The sequence below is a fragment of the Bison bison genome, unplaced genomic scaffold (assembly GCF_000754665.1).
Source record: "Bison bison bison isolate TAMUID 2011002044 unplaced genomic scaffold, Bison_UMD1.0 scf7180017864183, whole genome shotgun sequence".
In the NCBI taxonomy this organism is placed as follows: Eukaryota; Metazoa; Chordata; class Mammalia; order Artiodactyla; family Bovidae; genus Bison; species Bison bison.
In genome coordinates, this window is record NW_011494755.1 from 3,149,705 (window position 1) to 3,172,394 (window position 22,690).

A 22,690-nucleotide genomic window follows, 5' to 3' on the forward strand; every position below is an offset into this window, starting at 1 on the left:
CAGTGATCACACCATTGTGATTATCTGGGTCGTGAAGATCTTTTTTGTACAGTTCTGTGTATTCTTGCCACCTCTTCTTAGTATCTTCTGCTTCTGTTAGGTCCATACCATTTCTGTCCTTTATTGAGCCCATCTTTGCATGAAATGTCCCCTTGGTATCTCTAATTTTCTTGAAGAGATCTCTAGTCTTTCCCATTCTGTTGTTTTCCTCTATTTCTTTGCATTGATCACCGAAGAAGGCTTTCTTATCTCTTCTTGCTATTCTTTGGAACTCCACATTCATATGCTTTTATCTTTCCTTTTCTCCTTTGCTTTTTGCTTCTCTTCTTTTCACAGCTATTTGTAAGGCCTCCCCAGATAGCCATTTTGCTTTTTTGTATTCCTTTTCCATGGGGATGGTCTTGATCCCTGTTTCCTGTACAATGTCATGGACCTCAGTCCATAGTTCATCAGGCACTCTATCTATCAGATCTAGGCCCTTAAATCTATTTCTCACTTCCACTGTATAATCATAAGGGATTTGATTTAGGTCATACCTGAATGGTCTAGTGGTTTTCCCTACTTTCTTCAATTTAAGTCTGAATTTGGCAATTAGGAGTTCATGATCTGAGCCACAGTCAGCTCCTATCTACTTATAATTATTTATGCATTTGCAATTATTTATTAATAGGTAAACTTGGTTTTTGTTTGCAGCGTCCACAGCAACAGAAACCATTGTCCATCTCAACACTTGTCCCCAGCCATCTCAACAGCTCTGGGCTTAGCAGTTCTCAGCTTCAATTTGATGCTACACTTATGTGATTGTAAGATGAGTGACAAATCATTCTCGTTAACACATTTGAATGAGTATTTTATTTATATGGCTTTCGTTTAAGAGGAACTAAATGTATCATTATAACAATATTACTTTGGGTTGTATTCATTTATAATTTTCATTTTAGTTTACTATTTATTTACTTTTTGGCCTGTTGTGCAGCTTAGTTAGTTCTCTAACCTGGGATTGAACCTGGGCCCTTGGCCGTGAAAAAGTGGAGTCCTAACCACTGGACCACCAGGGAATTCCCTTAGAATTTTTTAAATGGAGTAAAATAGGTGAAATTTTGCCTAGTTCCAGGAGAACTGTGCATAGTCCACAGCTTAGTTTGTGTGTATGTCCCATCTCATCCTTACCCATCAACGTGAACTTCACCTTTCCTGCACATCATGGGGTCCTGCAGGTTAAGAACTGATGGCCTGCTTGGGGAGAAACATGAAGCTGTACAGCGTGGTGCAGATACAGGAAGGGACCAAGCTCTGTGGGAAGGCAGTGGTGTGCCCTGCTCACTATTCGGGTCAGCAGATTTCAGTGGAGGAAAACACCTTAGAAATAAACCTTAATTCTAGTCCTTCCTATGCAATTTACTAGTGGTATGACCATGCACACAGCTTTTGCACCAGGAACCTTGGTCCCCAAAATGACAATAATACCTCAAGCCTTCCTGATCTCAGAGGCTTGTTGTGAGAATTAAATGAAGCAATTGATGAAGAAGCTTTTGTTTAGCTAAAAGTATTCTGAAAGTATTTAGCTGAAAGTATGCTTTCATCAAAACCATTCTCTTCTCAGTTGCTCCAATGAGCTAAATATGCTTCAATTTAATACATGTTCCATAAGTACTTCTTACTTTTTCTGTTTTAGACAGTCTGCAAAGAACCTGGGATACAAACCGATACAGACCCTGCCTTCAGGCTTCTCAAAGGAGAGACAGACACATACACAGGTAAGTACACAGAGCATGGTTCCTGCTGTAAGAGGTTAGCACAGTCACTGTCCAGAGAGAAGAGTCCATAACAGGACTGGTGGACTCTGCTGTGCTGGGGAAAGGTATTGTTTGTCTCAAGGAAAGCTCACAGAGGAGGAAACATGTGAGGTGTTTTGGTGTTTCAGAGGCATCCTGGAATAGGAGAGGGCTTGCCAGGCAGAGGAAATAATACATGTGAAGGCAGAACTCCTCTAGTCATGGACCACCATCTTCTGTGTCGCTGTATATGTTGGCCAGAGAATGGAGCAAAGGGTGGCAGGAGACCCTAAGCAGTTCTGTATGGTTCAGGAAGAAAGGAAGACCAAGAGAGGTAGATGGAGCAGGAGAGGATGAGAGAGTTTGGCTAAGAAGTTGGGAAAAATACTACTAGTTTACACATGAGCATTTACTAGGTAACAGGCTTTTCCCTGCGCTGTCTCACAAAATATGGTCCCATTGGCTTTCAGCTCCTATTACAGATGAAGAAACAGGTCATGTGAGTTTAAATTACTAGCCCAAGATCACAAAACTTACTAGAGCCTGGGATTCATACCTAGTTCTAGAATTACAGATGCTGATGCTCCAGAAAGGACTGGGTTAAACTCGGGCTGTGCTCTGGTATTTAATGAGAGTCATGTGACCCTTGGATAATTGTAAACAAAGCAGCAGAGTTCATTTTCACCTCCAGCAGGCCAGCTTCCGAAAGTATTTTTCTACCTTGATCCTTGATGGTGAGCCTCTTAACCCTGCATTCCAAGGCTGTTTCTCTGTGCCCTTCTGAGTGGAGCTGGAGCCTTTCAGCCAAAAAGGAGACACCAGGTTTCTTTCCTGCAATAGAAAGCCCCCAAGCCAGCTTGCTAAGAGCTCCTTTCTCCTTCCCATTGCTAAATGGGACTGACCAGACATTCTAAGAGACGGAGCTTATAAACCTCACTTCCTGTAACATTCCCCACCCCACCCCCATTCTCTTGCAGGCATCAGCTTGGAGGTTGGAGCCCCCTCCCCTCGGAATCCAGGCATTCTGAGCCTATAGGGCGCCTTCTGCATTTGGTCTCTGCTTACTAGAAACTCATTGGGTTGCAGCCCTGCCTGCAGAGGTTATCAAGTGATGAACCCATGATTAACCTTGTTCTCCAATCAGAGTTTTGATCTAATCTCTGAAACTGCATGCTTTTAACACACATGGTCCTTTTGTTTCTGTAGAGCCGGAGACCTGAAATGTGACGGCCTCAGCTATGCCAGGAACAAGAGGAAACCACAGAGTTCATATTACATGTATTAGGCTTTTTTTCTTCCCAAGCATCAGTTCTCAACAGGCTCAGGCAGACCTTGGATGATGGAATAGCATCCTCCAAAGAAGGCTGTCCCCTTCTGTGGCCTTGCCACACAAAGGACAGTAACACCAGCAGCGTATATTTCGCTTGGCTGTGATATAGCACAATTGCATTTTGTCAGCAGGCTGGAAGTGGCCAGCCCAGAGCTGGGAGCTATGGAGAACATTCATTTCTTCCACCACAGACAGCTCAGCCACAGACGTGGGTGATAGAGGGGAAATTGGCATTGACCTTGATGCTTTGCAAGGAGCGGATGGGACTTCGAGTCTGGTTAGCAAAGAAAAATGAACCAAGCATCCTCAGTAGTGTCTGAAGAGCAAGAACTGGGCTCAACAGAATTCTTCAGTCTCCCTGCTCACTGCTGTGGGTGTGCACGTGCATGCATGTTCTGCACGCACGAAGACATGCACACAGGCTGTGTCTGACATGCATGGGAGAGGCCTGGTGCCCTTGTTCATGCTGGAACTCCCTGTGCATATTTGGCATTTGACTGACATGTGAAGCTCCCACAGACATCAGAACAGTAGCTCAGAATGCATAAGAGATAGTTTGCTGTTGATAAGAAGACACTTGGAGAGGAAAATGTTACTAAGACTACTTTCCAGTCCCTCCAGGAGTCCTTCAGAGAAAGGAAGTCCCTCTTAAGAAAGTCACATGAGAGGTGAGGAATAAAGCTAATGCAGCCAAATGTATAACTTGCAACCACCCCCAATCGTCCGCTTGTGCCCTCATCCTTTTGATTTTACTCCTATTGGCTTCCCCACCAGGAATGTCCTTAGGCTCTCATTTCCTATCTGGCGAAATCCTTTTTATCTTCCCAGTCTCAAATGAATTTTCGCTCCGTTCAAAAATCCTTCTCTGATTTTTCCCCACTCAGCACAAATCAGTTCTTCCTCTAACCTGTAAATTGTTTGAGAGAAGGGAGGCTATGCCCAAAATGTACATACTAGGTGCTCAATGATACCAGAGTAGAGGAGCACAGACCCGGAAGCAGGGGAACCCCAGTCCAAACCAGGCTCTCCTACACTGGAGCGGGAAGACTTTGGAGATAACCTACACAAGCTTCCGTTTTCTCATCTGTAGACATGTAATAACCCCTTCATGAGATGAAAGAAAGTAAAAGTGAAGTCGCTCAGTTGTGTCTGACTCTTTGCAACCACATGGACTGTAGCCTACCAGGCTCCTCTGTCCATGGAATTTTCCAGGCAAGAGTACTGGAGTGGGTTGCCATTTCCTTCTCCAGGGGATCTTCCTGACCCAGGGATCAAACCCAGGTCTTCTGCATTGCAGGCAGACACTTTACCATCTGAGCCACTTGATGAATGGTAGTATTTAACGAGATAATATATGTTAAGAACTTCAAACACAGTAGGTATTTCAGTACATAGGGCATCCTTAGCTCAGAATCTGGTCCAATTCCTTTTTGGGTTGTACTTTGTACAATTCTTAAGCCGTTTTGGACATGAGCTGAATCGTCCATGGGATTCTCCAGTCAAGAATACTGCAGTGGGTTGCTATTCCCTTCTCCAGGGGACCTTTTAGACCCAGGGATCAAACTGGGGTCTCCCACATTGCAGGCAGATTCTCTACCATCTGAGCCACCTGAGAAGCTCTAAATAGCTAAAGTAAATAGACTTTCTACTTAGGCATTCTAAGGCATTGACAGCGAATAATAAAAATAAAAATGCTGAGGGAAATAGTAGCAAGTGCTAGTGTACAGAGTGTTTATCTTATCACAAAGGCATATATTATTTTATCTTCATTAAAACTGCTGAAGGTAGATATCATGATCCTCTTTTGCAGAGGAGGAAGTTGAGGTACACAGCTGGCAGGGAGTGAATTGGATTTTAGACATCATCCCAGTGCTTAGCTGTCACCCAGACTGTGGTTCCCAACCACGATTACCCAGGAGAATGACCTCTGGAGCTTTTAAAAATGCCAGTGCCTGAACCCTAGCCTCAGATTTAGACTGAATCTGAAGTGGGGTCCAGTAATTGTCTTCAAAAGCCCCAGGTGGTGCCATGTGCAACCAGACAACTCCTGACTTCAGGCAGTGCTGTAGTGCAAGTCCAGTATTATATCTTCACATAGCTCATGTGTCCCCGCTTTACTTAAACTAAGCCATTTACTATCTATTTTAGGGACAGAACATCCCAACCTCATGCAATTGCTCTGATAATTCTGTCAACCTTTTCCAGCAGATCTTGGTTGAATGTATCTGATATACCATTTATTTCCATGCATAACTCTTGAATGGCTCATCCATTCCCTCACTCGTTCATTTAGCTGGCATTCTTTCAATCAGCAAGCCCCCTGGGATACAAACAAGAGCAAGGGGAATTAGAAGCAGGTAACTCAGAGGAGCAGTGCTGACCTTCAAGGTGTTCAAAGTCTAATGAAACAAGGAGGCATGAAAGCAAAAGACTGGGGTTCAATATTGTTAGTATTGGGAGAGAGAGACGGTAGTTGTAGACATCTGTAAGGCACTGCTAATAGCTCCCTCCACATCCTCATCTCCTCTCTTACCCTGGCCCTGTGAATCCTGCCCACAGTAAGTTTGTAGATAGCCAGTGGAACCTCACAGGGAGAGATATCCCAGATGTTCGACAGAAGGAGCACAGCTGGTAGTGAGCCTGAGTCTCTTTCTAGGATCCCACCAGGAGTCCCCAGGGATGCAGGGCCTCACCCCACTGGGGAAATTAAGATGGGAGGAAGGAGATAAGCCTCTGAATTGCTGGGAGCATATAGGTAAACCCTTTGAAACAGTTACTCCCTCCTGGCTCTGGGAGGCTTTAGCCAAGTGGGCAGCTCCTGGGTTGAGTTCTGCAGCCCAGGGCAAAAATGCCTTTCATTACCTTGATAATCCAAACACGAATGAATAGACAGAGAGTGAGAGGAAGCCATGGCACAAAAAGAGAGCACAGAGGTCAAGATCAGAGGTGCTGCACCCCTCACTGGCCGCAAATACGGCCTAGGGTAGAGATGAAGCCGAAGTTAGGAGCCAAGACCAAGGAGAAATGGAGCCAGGTGCTAGGAGCCAAACAGACGCAAAAAACTTTTGCCAAAATGCAGACTGCAATGTCCGAAGCTCACACAGAGGGGTTATTTGTCTCTGCCCTACCTGAGTAGAGCAACCCAAGCAGGAGGAATAGCATGACCTCGGCCTAAGACTTACTATCAAGGTGTCAACAGAACATCAGGATGTGTCACCATCAAGGATCTGGACCTGATCAGCTTTCTCTCTGTCTTAGAGCATGAGGCAATACCATTGTAAATCTGGACTTGTTTACATTCAACTTCTTCTGGATCCAAACGATATTCATATGTAATTTGTATGACAGGTACATGTCCCCAGAGAGGTCAGGTACTTGTCCAAAGCCACAAAGCCAGAACTACGTCTCAGATCTCTGGCCTTATGTTCTTGTGCCCTCTTCTTTACTATGCTAACCTTGTTCTAGAGAGATGGCCTGTTAGCTTGAGAATCCACTCCGATTTCTGGAGTGCTTGGTCCCTGTGGGTGGGATGTGGAGTTTCCCATGAGGGCAAACAGGGTGCAGCTGGAGCCCACAGGGTACACTCTGAGACTTGGGTGTGTAGGCGGAGTAAGTGTGGATCCAGATGGAGGAGCAGAGAGAAGATGGGCTGTGATGTGCTGAGTAAAGGTGAGGCTCAGAGAACAGTGCAATCTGGCTAGAGATGCTGTGGCTGAGACCTCACTTTCCAGAGGAAGCCAGATCTGGGGGGATCTTGGAAGATCTGTGGGGCAACAGGGGAGTCCTAGAATGGGAAACACCTGGGTGCCCCCTGGCAAACCCTTCCTTCCAAACTTGTCCATAAGGAGTTTGGCTCACACCACTATCATGCAATTGCCAGTGTTTGAGGTCTCCTCCATCCCGCCATAATCAGTCAGAGTGCAGGTGCCTCGCACAGAGGCCCAGCCAGCTATACGGGCATGCACTCTGGCCCAATGCTGTGCATGGGATGAACCGCCGGAAGTCAGAAGCAGAGAGTGAACTCTGGCTTCCAGAAGCCCATAGGGCCCAGGGGAGCAACTCAGGCTTCTGACTTGGGGGTGACTTGTGGATAGTTACTTTTGATAGTTCTAAGCTTTCTCGCACATTTTCTGATGATGGGTGGTTTGAAAAAGTTAGAAGGGATTTTGTGCAGCCTGCCTGAGTAGTCATGCTGGTGTTAAGCGAGAAAGCAAGGCTGTGTTATGGCCGGGGTTTGATGAGTCTTCAGGCAATCTCAGGGCAGCAATGAGAACACTAGGATTATAAGCAGGAGACTTGCACTTGAGGCCTGACTCTACTGCATTAGTGATGGGACCTTGGGCAAGTCACATAACTTCCCTAAATCACACTTGTCTTGATCTTGATATAAAATAGAATAAGATCTCTTAAGTATAACTTATAAAGTTATTGTGCTGAAAGGACTGTAAAGCTTAAGAAAACTAAACAGATGTGAAGTTTTAGTGCAGACTCTTAAAGCCAGTCATCTGGGTTGGAATCCTGATGAAGCTTGGGCAAGTTCCTTAATGCCTCTATGATTCAGTTTTTTCATCTGTAACATGAAGATAATAATGGCATTCATAATCATAGACTTGAAATCTTTGGATTACGATTTGGAATACAGAATTTTTCATATTTTACAATAGTAATAAAATGTGTGTACTGTCTCATTCATGAAACCTTCAGAAGGCTCTAGAACACTATCAAACACACTCCTATTTTTTCAGTGAAACTTGACTGTTCATAAGTGGGATTAATAAAGATCATGAAAAGACTCATGTTAGATTCAATAAGGTTTTGCTACCAAAGGAGTTTGTATCGAACTTGTCCAAAAACCCTTTTCCAGTGCTTTTTGGACTGTGAAATTATAGGTAAGGGATTATGGACCTGTAACATCTGCCATTTAGGGTAGTCATGAAGATAAAATAAGTTAATGTATATAAAGGGCTCAGACCAATGCTTGGCATATAGTAAGCATTGAATAAATATTAGCTATTATGACTTTTATTACCTTAAAGAGTAAAAGCAGAGGCCCTCACTGACATTTCTCAGTTTCTATTAATTAATGAACTAATAGATTTGCTGGGGAACTAATCTCCTATTCCTTTGCCTGCTGAGAAAATATATTTCCAGCTCTAAGTAGTTGGCACTTAAAGGGACAGTATTGTTACCTGAGAACACAGAAGTGCATGTGGAAGTCAGAGAGAGAGAGAGACGAAGTTTTCAGGCCCAGCAAAATGCTAACAGGTTGAAAATACGAAGTAGTCTAATTTTCTTCTTGCTATTTTCTTGTATCTTCTAAATTTTACCTTTTGCACTTACATGACTTTTGTAACAAGTGAAGCAAGTTCATTCTCCTAAGCCCTTTCCCGTTTCCTCTTCCTTAGAGAATTGGTCCCCATACTTAGGCTCCGCAAGCAACAAACAAACTTACTGATTTCCAACTATATGCCAGACACTGCAGAAAGTGGTAAGAAACAAAAGGAGAACCCAGACCATTCTTTGAAGACACTTCAGCAAAATCACTTCCTATTTGTATTGCAACTTACAGTTCACATTGTGCTTTGATACAAATTCTTTCAAATGGTCCTTCTCCCAAGATAAGGGAACATATATTTCAGTCAACATTTTATGAACAAATGTGATTGAGTTCACTCAGCTCGTTAGGAATGAGGTTGGACTCAAACTTGGCAATCAATCATGTGAGTGGTTTAGCAGGATGAAAGTATTTAATTGATGAAAATATTTAATACTATTTCTAAGGACTTGGAAATCAGTGACACTTTCAGAAGGTAAATATTAGTACATCAAGCTGTAAATGACTATGACCAACTAAATGTACATTTTTGAGCTTTGCAATGAATGGCAATGGAAGCTAAAGAGATTTGAGATCCTTAAAGCATGCCCTCAGCATAGTCCAACTGTCTAAAGCTGGCGTCATCAAATCTCAGGAAAAAAGCTTCAACCAAAGACAGATGTTTGGAAGAGAGTACTGGAAAGAGAGAGGATATGGTCTTTCAATATTCAACATAATCAAAGGGGCAAAACTGCAGAAAAGGCAACTTCTCAAATTAGGGAAATCAATAAGAACTAAGTCTCTTTGTCCTGAATCTACTCACAGTAACCTTTGGATTATCTTTTGACTTTACAATATATCAGGGTATGGGCTGATATGCTGCTAACCACAATGTTAACTTGTTCTGAGTTTGTTTCCTTTGACTTTTGTTAGAAGGAATCAGTCCCTAAGTGGCTGACTGGTGTAAATTGCCCTGTCCAAGATAAATTTGGGAACCCAGAAAGCAAACATCAGACCCCATCCAAATAAGGTTCTGTGAGCTTAGACTCTGTCCAGACATCTTGCCCACCTTCTTAATGGCATTGTGACTTCTCCACATTCTCACCACCCAGAATCCGAGTCAATGTTCCATCTGTTTCTTCAGACTAGGTCTTCTAATCTCATACAGCTTTTTCTGGGCAAAAGTGGGGCCTGGCTGCCCTTGTTCAAAGGAAAGGGAATCATTCAACATTTTGTTCTGCATTCTTCTACCCCAGATAACCCTCTCTAATTCGAGGTTGGCTGGAAATCTGGAAATCCTTATTCTTATCGGGAGCATTTCCATTGCTAAAGGGGAGGGCTCACTAGGCCACATCCTCTGTTCTGGGAGGCTCAAAAGGGTCCACTGAAATGCTTTGGACTCAAAGTCAGGGACTTTCTTAAGAGGATTCAAAAAACAAGTCGGGACAACAAGCTCACTGTAATTTTTCTAGTTCCTTCCTCCTTCGTTTGCAGAAGTCCCATTGCCCCAGGCACCACAGTGGACAAATTTTCTATTTGCAAAGTTCTTCCCATGGACTAGCAGAACCCCTAGCCTGGCTCCTGACTTGAAAGTGTTTGGAGCTTCAGGTGATCAAACTAATACTTTATAGACCTGGAGTCCTCAGTGTTGACAGAGCATGGCCGCGGGGGCCTGGGAGAGACTTGCTTGTGTTTCGGAATTGTGTAGAGGTAGACTGCACTCAGGGGATTTGTTCATTTTAGCAAACTTGGCAGAACTTCCCTGCGTGACCTAAATAGAATATCTTCCTCTACATAAAGCATGCATCAGGGTATTTCCTGATTTATTCATGAAAGGTTTGCTTTACAAAGGCCTCAGGAACTGTGCAATCTCAAAATACATGATACATAGAGCTGGATACTAGAGTGGCATTTGCACAAATTGCTGTGATAGATGGGCTGCGTGGAATGGCAGCAGAGGTGGATTAATTTAAATACTCGCTGCCGGGGGTTGCTCTTTTAGAGAAGGAAGTGAGACCCAACCTAGAGACTGTTAGCAATAATGCGGGAAAATGTTCTCTCTCTCAAAGGAGGGTAATTGATCAAGGAATAGAAATAGAGATGAATAAAATCCACGTGCACTAAATGGGGATATAGAACATTTATCTGCTAATCACTCATTGGGTCATTCATTCATTCCCAACAAGAGAATCAACATATCAGCAGCTGATAAGCTGAGTTCCATTCATATATGGGCTCATAAGGACACTTTTGTTAGTTGCTCAGTCATGTCCCTCTCTTTGCCACCCCATGGACTATAGCCCATCATCTCCTCTGTCTATGGAATTCTCCAAGCAAGAATATGGGAGTGGGTAGCCATTGCCTTCTCCAGGGGATCTTCCTGACCCAGGGAGTCAATCTAGGTCCTGAATTGCAGACAGATTTTTTACTGTCTGAGCCACCCTGGATAATAGCATGCAATATTTGAAATTTGATCACTCTTGGGAATTTGGGGTTCTTTTGTTACCTTGGGAGTGGGGGTGGTAATAAATCTCCCACCTTAGGGAGAAAGAAAGACTGATTTCTCCCAATCAAAGGCAGGCATGTTCAAGTGGATCCACTAATATCTCTGATCATGGATTTCTCTAATGCTTAAGTATTTTCATACTAGGGTATTTTTAATAGTGCAGCAGATGGACTTCAGTTGTTTGCAAAGAAGTTTTATTTTGGAGCTTGTGAAGAGATTGGGGTTAATGTACAATAAAGTGAAAGTGACGTTTGTAAAGATGGTGCGAGCAGAATGCCAGGATCCATTACCCTGATAACCCCACAAACAGGCCAGCAGCTGCCATTGGTGAACTGCTGCTCAAATCCCATCAGTGTTACTTGCAGGTCACATGGCCACTTCGTGGCAAATTTCCAGGGTTTTTCACCTGCCAAGCAACTCATCCTAACTGGGACAAAGGAGACATTGTTTTACAAACTTTCCTTTGGGGCCTAGAACTTTGGAGAGAGTCAGACCCAGTTCATTGTACTTGTTTTGCAAATCGTGGACATTCAGCAGCAATGATGAGAAGGAAAACTCAGATGAGGTCTCTTGAATCTGATGCCCTGGAGCTAAAGTGTCAGAACAAGGTCTGAGGACACAGTGTGGCAAGTGTGGTCTGAGCTATGGTGGCTCATGCTTCTTTATAGCAGATGATGGGTATTAGTGACCCAGGACTATTTGGATCCCTGACGAGAAAGTAAAAAAAAGACTTCCTGGAAAGGACCTTCCAGGAAGGGAAACCAACTGGAGGACAGTATTTGAATTAACCTTCAGTGATTTCCCATGACACACCAGATCAAGTCCAGATCCTTAGTACAGCCTTCAGTTCCTCCACCATCTGGTCCCAGACTAACCTTGGGTCTATCCATCGTCCCCAACAACATGTGTTCTGACCGTTCCAAACTGTCCTTTGTTCCCTGATGCTAATGATAGCCAACGTGAGTCTAGGCTTTTAACATGCCAGGGACTGGGCTAAGTGCTGGAAGCATTTCATCGGATGCACTTCAGAGCAGTCTCTAAGAAGACTCTATTTTGGCCCCCAGTTTACTGAGAGGAAACAAAAGCAGAGGTTATGAAACTGGGTCACAATCTATCAAGACAGTTGGAATTGGAAGGCAGTATGGCGCCTTTAACCACGTCACAAGCCCTGCCTCCTTCTCTGCATAAGGAGAGATCTCTAGACCCTCCACACATTGCTTTCTTGGCATCAGAGGCACAGAATTGGCCTCTCTCCTTACTTGCCTGATTTTAAAAACATCTCTTTTGTTCATCAAGACCTTCAGGATCAAATATCCCCTTCTCTGGATGCTGTTCCTGGCAACCTAGGCGGAGTTAGAGGCTTTCTCCTTGGAAAGAGAGACACCACAGCCTTTGCACAAACTCACAGCACATGCTGTGTTGCAACACACAACCCTCCTCCCATGCATTTGTTTTGTGCCTTGTGTCTGCGGACTCCTCAGAGCTTTCTCCCACATGAATCAAAGCTCCAAGAGAGTGAGCAGCACGCCAGGAGCAGCCAGTTGCATGACTCCCAAGGTAGCCTAGGTTCCCAGTGATGAGCACACCAAACGTCCTGTGGAATTTCACCAGCAGCTCCACAGGCAGGTCCAGACGAGTGCCTGCCTGCCACATTCCTGCCTTTATCATTAACCGCACTCCATGGTGACTTCCTTCAACATGTGAGGCAGCGCCTGCCTGTCTGATAACCCGGCTTCCTTCTGGAAAGGATTTCCTTTGGCCTGGGTGCATACCCCAGCCCTGCAAGAGTTAACCACAAGATGGGCCAGAGCAGGAGAACATGAGGTTTCCATTAACTGGCGGTATGCGAACAAGTGGCACAAGCGTGGATTATGCGGTAATAAAACACACTGCACAGTATTTGTGTCAGAGGCCTCACTTCTCTCCTTCCCTGCCTTTCTCCCCAGTACAGAGAGACCCGGCCTTGCTGCTAGGGCGCTAGACTCTGGCCCAAGTGGGGAGCGGACTCTTCTCCCACCTGCTTTAATCCTGCTGGGCGTGCTCCTTGAGTTCCCAAAAGACACAGGGGGAACGAGTGCCAGAGGAATTCACTCTTTTTCCTGGGTTAAATCCTGAGCAAACCAGCCTGGAGTCAGAGGAAGAAAGTCAGAAGGAGACAGGAAAGAAAAGGCAAAGGGTCAGGGGAGAGACAAAGAGGGAGGGAAAGAGAGAGGGAAGATGGGAGGGACAGTGAGAAAAGATAGCAGAGACTGTACTCAAGAGGGGACAGGAGAGAGCAACATATCTGAAACTGTATTTTCTGGGGGAAAAAAAGGAATTCACACACATGGAAAATTTACACCGTGACAGGTATGATGGTTAATTTTATGTGTCAACTGGACTGTGCCACAAGATGCCTAGACATTCACTCAAACTCTTCTGTGTCCATGAGGGTGAATGAGATTAACATTTGAGTCAAAGACTGAGTAAAGCAGATTGTGCTTCCTAATGTGGGTGGGCCACATCCAATCAACTGGAGGCCTGAACAGAACAAAAACACAGCACAGAGAGCTCTACTCAATACCCTGTAATGGCCTACGTGGGAAAAGAATATAACATAGAGGGAACATAAGTACATGTATCATATTCACTCTGCTGTATACCTGAAGCTAACGCAACATTGTACATCACTCTACTCCAATAAAATTTTTTTTTTTAATAAAAAAAGGTTGGGCTGGGACATCGTTCTTTTCCTACCTTTGGACTTAAACCAAAACATCAGTACTTTTTGAGTCTCAAACCTGCTTGTTTCCAGGCTAGAACTCACAGCATTGGCCTTCCTGGGTGTCCAGCTTGGCAACTGCAGATCTTGGGACTTCTCCGCCTCTGTAATCACACGGGCCAACTCCTTATAATAAACCTACCTATACCTATCAATCTATCAATCAATCTTCTGTTTCTCTAGAGAACCCTAAAATAGAAAACAATGTACTGAGCTCTTTATATATTATTTCATAGAGGTTTAGACACTCTCTGAACTTTGTCATACACTTAGTAAGTGGAATACATCTCCAACCAAGGTCTGTGTCTAAATAATCTCATGTCCTTTTTTTTTTTTTCAGTCACATAAAGATGAAATACCCTTCCATTTTAAGTAGGAAGTGAGTAGAAGTTCTTTGATTATTTCCCTTCCTTGGAGACAGAAGATGTAAAGGACCAATTGCTAGGACACAGCACGCTGGGGATCATTCAGAATGAAGCTCTATCCCATGAGACTCAACATCCTAGGAACGGAGTGGCTTTCTAAACGGAGGTCATTCTGGGGCTCAGAAAATTTTATTCAGACCACAGTGGTTTACTAAACACCTACTATATGCCTGGTCCTGTAATTTTGACAAGGAAGAAACAGACAAATAGAATAGCATCTTCCTCATAGAGGCCACAGTATCCTTAGGGTGTACAAAAGACACAAAAGGAATGTAAATGTTGTGGTGATGTGTGAAGTGTGTGCAGAGGTTCATGGCAAAAGGAGAGAGTCACGGTGGTTTGGAAGGAGAGCCCGGTAGAGAAGTGGAGCCATGCAGAGTGAGGAATCCTTGCCCAAAGCCCCAGAGAGGGTGAGACAGATTTGGATTACAGACAGTAGTTAGCTTGGGTGAACAGTAGCTCTCATTCTGGTTGTTCATAGGTTAATAGAAACCATACAAATGTCTTGGATCCACTCCTCACATTCCTAGAGCTATGGTCTGAACCACAGTCTTTTTTGTAAAAAGCTCCCCACGTGATAAAATGTTGCCTGGGTTGAGGACCCCTGCAGTCTTGCTCGGAGTGCATCTGAGATAAAGTGAGAGATGAAGCTGGAGAGAAAGAAAGATGCAAAGATGAGAGGCCTCAGATGCCTCTAAGTAGTTGGAGCTTCCCCTGTGGACAACCAAGGTTTTTAAACAGGGAAGTGACCCTACTTATAGGAAATGAGTCGGCCTAATGGTGAAGCCTTGGGAGGCTGAACCTCTGGGGAAATGTAGGCTTCATTGTCTCTAAAAGCCTGACCATATCTGCTTAGGAAGACGCAATTGATTCAAAGCAGACACAATTGATTCAACTCTTCTTTGGTGATGCAGGCAGAGGTCTTGTGTCGCTCTGGGGAAACCATTTGCCTGCCAGTCGGAAGGCCCAGGTTCAGATCTCGGATCGGGTACTGACTGGCTGAGGAACCTCAGCCAGATCATCCCCTCTGTCAGGTCCTCAGCACACCAACTACCTCAGAGATTAAAAGCAAGTCAGTGCTGCTCTATGAGGTTGGCAGTATCTGATTGCTTCGATTTGTCTGTAGCCAAAATGCTACATGAATTTTTACATTTTCCATGTCAGTGAAGGAGAGGATATGCTTCTTGTTCGTCAGTCAGGTCTAGGTTAGGAGAGGTTGGGGAAGGGTGAGTCAGGGAATTTCAAATTGTTAGTGCTTTTGTGTTTTCTCTGGTCTCTGACCAGATGTCAACTGAGTTCCTACCATATTCAGTCTGCAGGGATATTAGGTCAAAGTGTCCCTGAAATGATTTGCTTCTCCCTCATCAGGGTCTCCATAAGTCAGTGATTCAACCTAGTCTGTTAAGATGGAGAAGAATCCGGATTTAAAGCTGCCATGTTCATCCTGTGGGCTTTGAGCCAAGAGTAGCATCAGCATGGAGAAGGTCTTCTCACCAGCCTCTCTACCTGGGGCACTTTCTGCCCCAGTCCTCCCTCAGCAAGCCCAGAAGAATTTCAAAAGTTGTTATCATGCACCTCTAATGGTTCCTCACTGCCGCAGACCAAGCCCAAGTTCTGTGCTGTGGCACTAAAGATCGTCTACAGTGCTCCTTCTATCTAATTCTCCAATCTCTTCTCCTGAGAGGTCTCTACAGGGCCCTGCAGGTCAGGGATGTAGAACTGCCTACTTTAAGGTTCAGCCAATCTCTTTCATGCATTCAGGTCTCGACCCATACAGTTCTCTGTATTTGGAGTGCTCTCCCCTTACCTTCTCTACCTGGGAAACACTGACTCATCCTACAGGTCCAGCTAACATGTCACTTCATTCATTTATTGAGGACCTAATTTGTATTCCAGGAAAAATGCCAGATACCTGAAGGATGGATGAAACAGAATCCTTTGGTAATAACGCTGGTCTTTGTAACCCTCTTCACCTTGCTCCTGACTTTGTCCCTTGATGGTGATTATCTGCTTCTGTTTCTAAATCTCTCTCTAGATATAATCTCCTTAAAAGTCAAAACATCTCTTACTCATCTTTGTATCCATAGCTGTGAACACAGGGCCTGGCACAGGGTAGGGGCTTAGAGGATACTTGCTAAATGGATGATTTATTTGGTAAATAAAAGAGAGAGAGAAAAGAGAGCGAGAGGGAGGAATTTCCAGGCAGAATGAGGATTGTATTAGCTCTTGGGGCTGTCATAGATTGTAACAATGAAGAGACCCCTTGCATCCCTTAGTCCAGACTTAGAAGAGCCTGGATTCCACAATCACTGACTCCTTACAGATGAGAAACTGAGACCAGACCAAGGAAGGGGCTTGTCTCAACGGCCAAGTAACCAGCATCTTGCCCTCCCCTTCCCCACACCAGCTGAACAGGCAGCCCCAACCAGGTGTAACTTATCATCTTCCCTCCTTGGGACCCCTTAGTTCTGTTGAGCTCCGCTCTCACAAGCAGCATGTAGGCCTGGCATCATCGCCTTGGAATCTGATCACCGGTTCAGTTGCTTTCTTCCTCTGTCTATTTGATATGGCCAGCCAGGAAGACAGTGCTGACGAGGCAGTCTTAAGCCCTGCACTGACAGAAATCAGGTGTCCTCGCTTCATAAAAGAAACATTAACCGATCCGATGGGAGCTGGAAGCAGAAGTGCTGACAAAGATGTAACTCCCAAGGATTATATGGGGCAAGGAGACAGCATCGTTCTCTCCTGATTTAGAGGCGTTCTGGGGCTCTCAGACAAGACAGAGAAGAATGAGATGCCAGGGATGAAGGCCACCAGGGAGGAAGTCTCAGCTGCTTAGCTGAGGGGATCAGGAGACAAGGAATGAATAGGATGGCCTTGGGCCCCTCCTTTCTAGCCCCACGGTGCCCACAGAGCCCATCCAAGCCCTCACCAGTCCGCTCCTGGACCCAAGCCTCTTCACTGGTTCCTTACTGGCTTTGCTGCCTTCAGCCTCAGCCTGGTCCCCACATGGCCATCTGATGGTCTTTCTAGATTACCTGACTGTAATTTACATACCCTTGATTAAAGTCCTTTAGCAGCCCCCTGTTCCTAGATGGCATACGAGGCCTCCCTAAACCCCTTCCTGATGCCCAAAGGCAGCCATTTCCCCTAGAATAGGGGTTCTGTTTTCACTGCTCCTGTGACTCAGAGAACTTCTGACAAAGAAAAGATCCAGGAGACAAAGATGGATGGTTTTCAGGCAGGAGGGACCCCTCTTTCTAGAAGAACCACCTTCCTTCCTAATCTACACACACACCCATTCCTCCCAAGGGAAAGTCAATTCCAGGGGCATTCAGTGACCGAGGCACTCTGCTCTCTGCCCAGACTCTTTGTGGCTCCGGGAACTTAGAGATGACTGGACACAATTCCTACCCGCAAATACCTCACAGTCTGGTGGAGGAAAAAGATGTAAAACACATAATTATGACAAAGAATTACATGGTATTCTAGTAATCTGTTCAGAGTGCTCAGGGGTGAGGGAAGGGGGCCAGAGACCAACGGTATGAGGGGGAATTGGGGATATTTGGGCTTTGATATTTCCAGGAACAAAAGAAGAGAAGGGACTGCAAAAGCTTTCCCCATGGTATAAACCTTGTGGTGCAGACCCACAGAAGGCAAGTGCTGAATGTTTGGGAAGCGATGTATAATTAGAGAGCAGGTGGGAAGGCAAGGGAAGAGACTCGAGTGGATGTAAGACCTCGCATAGTGTCTTCACACCTCTCTTTCTCCCCCTCCCTCTCTTTCCATCCCTGTCTAGCGCCCCCTCTCATCTCTTCTCCCCTGACATGCTTGCTCAGTCACTAAGTCACGTCCAACTCTTTGAGATCCCATGGACAGAGGAGCCTGGCGGGCTACAGTCCATGGGATTTTCCAGGCAAGAATACCAGAGTGGGTAGCCGTTCCCTTCTCCAGGAGATCTTCCCAACCCAGGGACTGAACATGTGTCTTCTGCATCTCTTGCATTGACAGATTCTTTAACTGGGAAGCCTCTTCCCTGACACTGGCCACATTTTTTTTAATGTGAAGTAGCATCTTCCATGTAAAGTGATGGGGAGGAAGGTTATGTGTATTGAGGTAGCTTCAAGGTTCCATCATCCCAGCTGATGGAACTTGAACTAGGAAAACAGAGCTCCTTTCTCACTGCTGTGTTGTATGTTAATCCCCAAGAAGAACTCAAATGGACTGATACGAGTCACGCAACCACCTCCAGGGCTATCCCCTGCTCCTCAGTGTGGAGGATATATGTGAGCAAGCCTGAGTTGCATAACCATGGCAAAACTTAGGGTCGCTGATCTCTTCAAAATCACCTGGAGTAAGGGAGGAGCACTTCTCCAGAGGGAGGAGGGTTTCTGTAACCAGAAGATGGAGAGAGGCTTTTCAACATATAACACTGTAGACCCCACTTCATTTGTGGATTTCCATCCTCTAGGGAGACCGTGGTGACTCTCTGGGAATGCTCGGGATTTCCTGACCTCTTTACCCAGGAGGACTCGTACATAACATCTCCTCAATGAATGTTTACCCATGGCTATTTTGGCATATTGAAGAAAGAAAAATTAAAAATCAAGACAGAGATTAGAGGAAAAGAATAATCTTGGGGCAAGCTGGAAATTCCGATACCATGTCAGCTCTGAGACGATGCATTTGGAAGAAATGTCTTTCTTGGTGAGCCCGAAGAAAGAATAAGAAGACACTCAAAGAACATGTGGAGTGTGTGCAGCTGCGTTTGCACCAGGAAGCAGAGCTCAGCTGAAGAGTTGCAGTCAGCATCCAGGATAGGAGGAGCCTGTCCTGGCTTTGATGCTGGAGGGATAATGGAGCCACAGTGCAAGCACAGGGCTTTATTGACAGGGTAAAAAGAAGCCAGCTGGGGTTTGTCTATAGCTGAGCTTCTGATTCTATCCCATCCTTCTGAAGAATACCCTCTTTGTTCCTTTGCTGCAGGTGGCACCTGTCATTACAGGACGTGGAAATAGGATAAACAGCCCTGAGCTCCTTAAGAGATGCCCCTTCCTCAAATGAGTCTCAAACAGCTCTCCAACTTATCTTTCTTGCTCGCTCTCTCTCTCCCCCTTCATCTCTTTCTCTCAATTGGAGAATTCAACTGAACAAGGAAGATGGTGATGGCCACAGAAGTCTGTGTTCTAATAAAGTGCCATTCATTTTGGTTACGAGATGACAGTCTTAACTTGGCTACCACCTCCTCTCCCATAATGAATCCCTTAAAATTATAGAAAAATATAAACGAAAAGAAATCAATTTCAAACGAGGCCCCAGACCAAATAGTGAAGCCCTCAGTGGGTCCAGGAACAGTGAAAAATCCTTTGAAAGCAGGAAGGAGGTGGAACTGGTAGAAAAATGGAAACTACAATCCAAGAGGCACAGAGGAAGTTCTATTTCAAATTTCCTACTTGCCTGGAAGGGGTACAAAGAGAGAAGAGGAGAAGACCTGGAGTGATGGACCTGGTCTGTCTGGCACATCAGTCTGACTTCTGCTCCCTCCCCCAGGGCAGCTGGTCAGTACTGGGGTATTTGCCTCCAGGAAGAAGAGCTGTTGTGGGGAAGAAGGATTGGAAAATTAGGCAGGACCACAAGAGGCTGATTGCACCTGGGGAGGAAGGAGAGCTTCCACACCCAGAAGACAATCACACGAAGAGATCCATAGACAGCTCTCAGCACTCTCCAAACCTCACTGCAAAGAGCAAGATTAATTCAGGAAGTGTGTCCCACTCCTCCTTGCAGACAAGCTATGTGAACATATAGAGCACAGCCAAGCAGAGAAACTCAGCTGTGAGGAGGGATGCACAATTCACTCTTACCAGTAATTGAGAGATGTCAGCACCATGATGGAAAAACAGCAAACTTGTGGTAGGTATAACCACTGTGGAAAACAGTAGGGAGGCTCCTCAGTAAACCAAAACTAGAATTATATTTCTATTTTGTGGGATCACATATAATCCAGTGATCCCACTCCTGGGAATATACCCAGATAAAACTATAATTGAAAAAGATCCATACACCCCTGTGTTCATAGCAGCATTATTCACAGTAGTTAAGACGTGGAAACAGCCTAAATGTTCATGGACAGATGAACGGATAAAGCAGATGCGATACTATATACAGTAGAATACTACTCAGCCATGAAAAAGAACAAAGTAATGCCATTTGCAGCCACATTGATGTAACTAGAGATTCTCAACTAAGTGAAGTAAGTCAGACAAAGACAGACACTGCACAGTACCACTTATGTGTGAAATCTAAAATATGGCACCAATGAGCCCACCCACCAAACAGAAACAGACTCACAGACACAGAGAGTAGACTTGTGGGTGCCAAGGGGGAGGGGAGGGGGAGGGCTGGACTGGGAGTTTGGGGTTGATAGATGCGAACTGTTACATTTAGAATGGATAAACAACAAGGCCCTACTGCATAATAGCACAGGAAACTATATCCAATATCCTGTAAGAAACCATAATGGAAAACATTTAAAAAGAATGTATATGTGTGTATAACTGAATCACTTTGTTGTATGGCAGAGGTTGGTACAACACTATAAATCAACTATACTTCAATTAAAATAAATAAATAAACTTAAATTGAGAGCCTATGGCCAGCAATTCAGAGGGATGGGAATAAGCAAAACAGGACTGTAGAATAAGGAAAATTGAAATCACAGACTCAGAGATAAAAGGACCTATATCCATAAAATACCAGCTAGAGATCATAAAAATTGGAAAGTTAGATAATGAACAACAACAAAAAAAGCAGTAGATCACTTGAATGGCAGAAGGGACACAATCGAAAAGGGAACTAGTGAGCTGGAAGACTGAACCCAGGAATTCTCTTAGAATGCAGCAAAAAAAAGAATAAGGAAGTGAAATAAGTCAGACCAAGAAAGACAAATGCTGTGTGATCTCATCGGTATGTGGAACTAGAAACAAAGAGCAGATTGGTTATTGCCAGAGCAGGGGGTAAAAGGTGGGGGAAATGGGTGAAGGTGATCAAAAGGTATTTACTTCTGGCTATAAGATAAGTTCTGAGGATGTAATTTACAGCATGGTGACCAGTTAACAATCAGGTACCGTATATTTGAATGTAGCTAATATTAAAACAAAAGTTAGAAGTTCTCACTGAAAATTACTTTAAATCTAGAATTCTGTGGCCAGCCAAAATTTGATTCTAGAGTCAAGGCAAAATGATATTGGCAACTGATATATGGACTCAGAAAAACTTATGGTCCAAAATAAAAAAAAAAAAAGTTACTAGAGGCAGTCTTATAGGATGGAGAAAAACTAATTCAGGAGGGAGAGAAGAGGTGCATGAAGCAATGATGAGTAAAAGAAATAAACCCCCTGCTAAACCAAATGTGTTAGTTGTTTCAGTTTAGATTGTATTGGGTTGACCAAAATGCTCATTTGGGTTTTTCTGAAGTCCAAAAGGGAGGGGATATATGTATATGTGGGCATTCCAGGCAGCTCATGGTAAAGAATCTGCCTACCAATGAAGGAGACATAGTCAGTCAGTTCAGTTGCTCAGTCGTGTCCAACTCTTTGCAACCCCATGGATTGCAGCTCACCAGGCTTCCCTGTACATCACTATCTCCCAGAGCTTGCTCAAACTCATGTCCATCGTGTCAGTGATGCCATCCAACCATCTCATTCTCTGTCATCCCCTTCTCCTCCCACCTTCAATCTTTCCCAGCATCAGGGTCTTTTCCAATAAGTCAGTTCTTCACATCAGATGGCCAAAGTATTGGAGTTTCAGCTTCAGCATCATTCCTTCCAATGAATATTCCAGACTGATTTCCTTTAGGATGGACTGGTTGGATCTTCTTGTAGTTCAAGGGACTCTCAAGAGTCTTCTTCAACACCACAGTTCAAAAGCATCAATTCTTCGGCACTTAGCCTTCTTTATAGTCCAACTCTCACATCCATTCCCAATTGAGCTTTCAGGGAAGCCCAAAGGAGACACAAGAGAGGCAAAAATTCTCTCGCTCCCTCTCTTTTTATCTATCTATCTATATGCATATACCTATACACAGTAGCACTCTTAATATAACACCATTTTCAAAGGCTCATACAGTTTCACCAAGTGAGATTTATCCCAACAATGAAAGACTGGTTTAACATCCCCAAATTAGTCAATGGAATACACTACATTAATAAAATAAAGGGCAAAGATTTTGTAATAATATTCAAAAATGCAGGGGAAAAGCACTTGAAAAAAATCTAACACCCTTTTATGATAAAAATGCTTTAAAAACTAAGAATAGAAAAGAACCTCCTTAATCTGAAAGAGTATCTATGAAAAGCCAGCAGCTATCATCATACTTAATGGTAAGAGATTCACTCCTTTATCCCTAAGATCAGGAATGAGATAAGGATGGCCGCTCTTTCCATTTCTATTCAACATTATACTGGATATTTACTATATTCGATATTCAGAATAGGCAAATATACAGAGAAAAAGGTAGATCAGTTGGTTGCCTAGGGCTAGGAAAGGGGAGAGATAGATTGCTGTGGGGATCAAAGTTTTTT